The sequence below is a fragment of the Alosa alosa genome, chromosome 17 (genome assembly GCF_017589495.1).
Source record: "Alosa alosa isolate M-15738 ecotype Scorff River chromosome 17, AALO_Geno_1.1, whole genome shotgun sequence".
NCBI lineage: Eukaryota > Metazoa > Chordata > Actinopteri > Clupeiformes > Clupeidae > Alosa > Alosa alosa.
The window spans coordinates 18765784-18770664 of record NC_063205.1 but is presented as its reverse complement, the minus strand read 5'-3'; the positions used below and the strand labels follow the sequence as shown (position 1 = coordinate 18770664).

General features: G+C 39.5%; 1 long non-coding RNA gene across 1 annotated transcript; it reads left to right on the top strand.

Moving 5' to 3' along the window:
• The first annotated feature begins 1010 nt into the window (after positions 1-1010).
• Positions 1011-2674, top strand: LOC125310729. The gene is made up of 3 exons (XR_007196344.1): positions 1011-1155; positions 2156-2302; positions 2535-2674. It is a non-coding gene; the product is annotated as an uncharacterized LOC125310729 (long non-coding RNA).
• The last annotated feature ends 2207 nt before the right edge of the window (positions 2675-4881 follow it).

The following is a 4881-nucleotide window of genomic DNA, read 5'->3' as shown; positions in this document are numbered from 1 at the left end:
AAGTGGCTACTTCATTCGACTCGACTTCGATTTCCTTGACTCATGGAGCTGCGTGAATTTTATTACAACTTTTCGCCACGATATGGCAGTTTAAGTCCGCTTGATACTGTAAGGCGTAAGCCATTGGTTTCCAAATGAGAATTTTTGTGCCGCCAGCATAGCCTATTGACAATTTATGTTTTAAATAGGCCTACCTTATAAGCCTACCTGTAGCTTAGGGAAGCTAACAGCTTTCTATTGGGATCTAGTTTGTTAGTTACAGTTTTGTCATAACTCCCTGATGCATTTTTGCATTTAGAATAGCCAGAGCGTGGATATCTCAATCGGAAAATTAAACAATATCGGGTGCCTATGGACTAGGCTGGGTGAACCCTAGCCTGATCTGCCCGCTATTTATTTTTTGATTTCTTAAAAGATTGAGCTTGGTCTGGTGAAAGCCAGACTAGCCATGGACCTCAGTTACACAATGCAAGGGAACATGAATCAGCCTATAGGCCTATTTGCACGAACAATAACGGACAGCTCTTCAACTTTGGCCCGTTAAAATGTGTATGAACAGTCTAGCGACGCATTTCATCAAGGCCCATTTGGACATGTCAGTTTTTTGCACCACTGGTTAGATCAGTGGTCCCCAAACGACGGCCCGCCACCTCATTTTGGGTGGCCCCCCCAAAACATGGCCGTAGTATATAGCATCCGGCCCGCACGGGAGTAGGCTACAACATCGTCAAACTAAAACCTCCGCAATTTCCCCCATTCATTCTCTATGGCAAGTCTTAAAGGGGTGATAGAATGATGATATAGGGTATTTTGTGCTGGTCCTTAAGGTCTCTGAATAGGGTGTGTAACATTGGCTATGCGCCCTAATGCAAGCCTGGTTAAAAGCCCTAGAATGAAACGAGAGGCTTTCTTCCTTTTATGGTATGCACATGAATATTTAGATAACCTGCGTGCTGATTGGTTGGTTTACAACGAGCGAAGCTCCGGAGCAAAGACGCAAACATGGCCGACAGCACTCACTCACTGAAACAGCCAAGGTGGAAATACTATGGAGACATAGGTGTTGAACAGCATATTTGAGCCTGAATCAGAGGAAGAATCTGAAATAGAGGAGCAACCAGTCGCCCATAGATTGGAAATGACTACTTCAGAGTGGTAAGTTTTATCATTTACTTGAGTTTGCAACACGGAGCCCAGTTAGCTAGCTGTAATACTCGCACGTTAGTGTCGTAGACTAAGCTAAACATTGCATTAGGTTCGTTTTTAGCATTGTAAGCAACAGAAGTTATTAATTTGCACACAAACAAATGTTTTACAACTTGTACCCTTGTGCAATTTTTGTCAAGATGTCCAGTTAGAAACTAGCTGAAAAGTGTATAGCCCGTCGTGGGCAGTTCAGGCTATGCTGTAGTGAAAGGAGTGCTGCTTGCAAGGAACGTACTCGTTTTAGTCAGTAAGTATATTCTCCTGGTGAATAGGTCATCTGATTAGGAGTTACATACATTATTGTAGTGGTAATATGCGATCTTACAACAGGACGTCCAGTTAGCTGGGCAGGAGCTCTGTGCAGTTCGTAGGCTATAATGTTATGGCTGAAGTGAAACGAGTAGCCTGCTGCTCGCGTCAATGAAAATATTACGTTTGTAACGTCAGTAGGTCTAATGTACTCGTGTAACTACTATCCTGATGATTAAGTCATCTGATTATCGAGATTTTTACGTTCTTTCCATGTAGTAATGTATGATCTTACAACGGGACGTCCAGTTAGCTGGGCAGGAGCTCTGTGCAGTTTGTAGCCTATGGCTGAAGTGAAACGAGGTCAACGAAAATATTACTAGGCCAATTTGTGTCAATTCAAAAACACTTATTTATCCCCAAGGGGCAATTTACATAGTAGGCTACAATGGAGTAGAGTACAATAATCAAAAATCCTATAAATATCACTGTTTAAAATACAGTAGGTACAGTCAGTGTAATGTAATCTTGTAACTATCCTGCTGACATCTGATTGAGATTATTACCTTCTTGCCATGTAGTAGCCTAATATGTGATCTTACAACTCTGGTAACTAAAACTGGAGACATTTGCTACTTTGTGCTACCTGCTCATTCAAAATTACGAAATAACAGCAGGGAAATTATGTTTGTTTTTACAGGTTATTAAAAGAATGACCCAGGTTCCTGAGGAGCTGACCTGAATGACCATTATGGCCTCAATCCGTTGTGCCTCTATATTCTTTGCAAAATGCAATGAATATTTACAGAGCTGACCATGGCCGTTTGAGAATCAGAGGAATGGAAAGGTGAGGACAATCTGATACAAGTGTTAGCAGTTACAGTATAGAAAATAAAATATTTTTAACCAATACACATTCATTATTGGTTCAGCATATTGCAAAAACACAGTTTGATAAACACCACAAAATGATAAACTTTATTTATTTTTTTTTCAACAATCGTCCAGTGATACTCTGATGTAAAATATTAAAAATAAATAGTAAAAAAATTTGCTTTTCCACCCTGTTCTCGTTGCAGGCAATGAAGTGACTTGGCCCACAGGTCTTTTGTGAGCAGGAGCTGGGGTTTCCTTAGAAGAAGCGTCCGTGTCATGATCCCCTTGTGTGTGGTGCTACGCATAGGGAGGTAGCTTCCGGATACTTCAGGGCAGTACGTTGGATTCAGACCCCTTTTCGACTGAACCGTGACACATGTTCAGCAACAGCATCCTCCATGGAAGGTCTGTCAAGCTGAGCACACAAGTCCTGGGGCACAGGAATCCGCTGGACGGCATCCCAATAAGGAAGAGGGTCTTTGATGATCTCGAAGAGGACAAGAAAGAGGACTTATATTGGATACTGTAATACAGTGCATTGTAGGCTGTATACTGTACATTAAACAAATTGTATGGCCCTGAACATTGTGCTTTGTTTACAGTACTGATGATGATTTTGACACCAGTAGCATCAGGTCTAAGACAGTCTGTTGTGTGTGAATCGATAAGTTTTTTTTAGTGCCTATACTGTTGCACATTTTGATTTGTTGTTTGTAATAAAAACATATTTTATTAAACTTACAAATTGTTTGGCAAGTCTGTACATAGTTTCTCCTTGGCTCTCTTCTGTTGTGGGGACTCAGCATTCTCATTTAAGTGCATGGCTGCTAGATAAAACCTAAACCAAACAACAGAAATGTTGTAACACAAGTGAAAGTCACTTTTGCATGCACACACCAAGCTGTTAACTCACAGCAAAAGCATTTGCTAATATTCTAAGCCCTGCAAGATGCCACACTTGGGGCATCTGTTTGGCATGCTGCCGTTCTTGTAATGTTCTAAAATAAGAACGTGCAAATAAATCCATTGTATCTAGACAACACGGTTTTCAACATATCGACTAGATATCATTTGAATTGATAACGTGAAGTTGTTTCCACTTCTGACGTCAAAAACGTATGTGTTATATGAGTATGGGTTATATTACAGCTTAGCAACCAAACTATCGTGTTACTCAGCTTCAGTTAGGTATCTTGCTGAGAACATAACCTGTCAGAGATCTCGACAAACATGCATAGTAAAATGTAGGTTAACATGACAACACAGATTTTATCCGAATGACACACAGGAAAATTAAATAGCCTTGCCAATGAACTAAATCACACATTCTACTTGCGTAGATACACGTTAGCATGGTTAATAACTGCTTAGCGACAAAATAATACTTAAAGCATGCGGTTGTGATGACCTTACGGTCGGAACAGCCCCTCATTTCAGTAACAGCAGCAACTGTACAAGGTTTTGAAAACTGCCTTGAAATGTTTTGCAAATTAATAACGGAGTGTCAAACTTTGCAGGGATCTTCTGGTAGAAAAACATTATCCATGCCCCTCGAACTTTTGAATCCTTGAGAAGACTATTAGTCCAGGCAAAGTAAGGTCTGACCCAAAACTAATTGCAACAGAATTTATTTTCACATTTTTATATTTCAATTGGTGATCTAAACACCATAGTAAAAGTCCATGAAAATCCAGTTGGTGGAAATATGTTAAAATGAGGGTTGTTTTATGCATTATCCTTCAGCAAAAACTGACAAAACTGTAATTAGAATGTTATAGAATAAGCATTCTAAAGAATATCTGACCCAATCTAACTTAACATGGAATTTTAGAATATTGCATTGTTGAGGAACATTCTTTTATTTTCAAAGAGTTAGTACATTTCTCAGGCTTATTTCAGACTGGTTTGTTGCTAATTGGTGTCTATTTGTACATTTTGGCCCTTTGAATCAATGGAAATTGTTGTTGCGTCTTTAAATAGAGCCAGTGTGTTTTTGCATGTAAGTGTTCCACAATGTTAAAGTAGTACAAACACATAGTTAAGCATTATTTAGCCTAGGAAAGTGTTTTTGGTGGTCTGATTTAGAGGCCACTGAATCATATACAGTAGGCCTATCACACGAAAGTATCAGTCCATCATTTTCCAAGACTTATAGACTTATAGTAATTGACCTCTTGCCCGGGGGTTGACTGAGAGACTGTCTATCCAGTCAAAGGGGCCTGTATGATGCCTCTTTACTTTGCACAATTTTGGCTAAAACAGTAATCAGACAGCACAGTATGTTTATGTAAGTGAATGAATAAAGGAAAATTATAAAGGCAAAGTTGAAGATGGACATGATCATGTCCAAATTCGACAGAAAGGTGCAGATAACTGCAGCTAGCCTCCAAAGAGGTGACTGTTGTGACGTCTGGCAAAAGGTGCATGCTATACTAATAAATATAGTTTAAGCTTAATAATTAAAATGCATGCCTATGCATGGGCCATGGTTTTACCAAAATAATAGAACAGCCAAAACTATACATATTCTAAAAGCATATGCCCTGTACA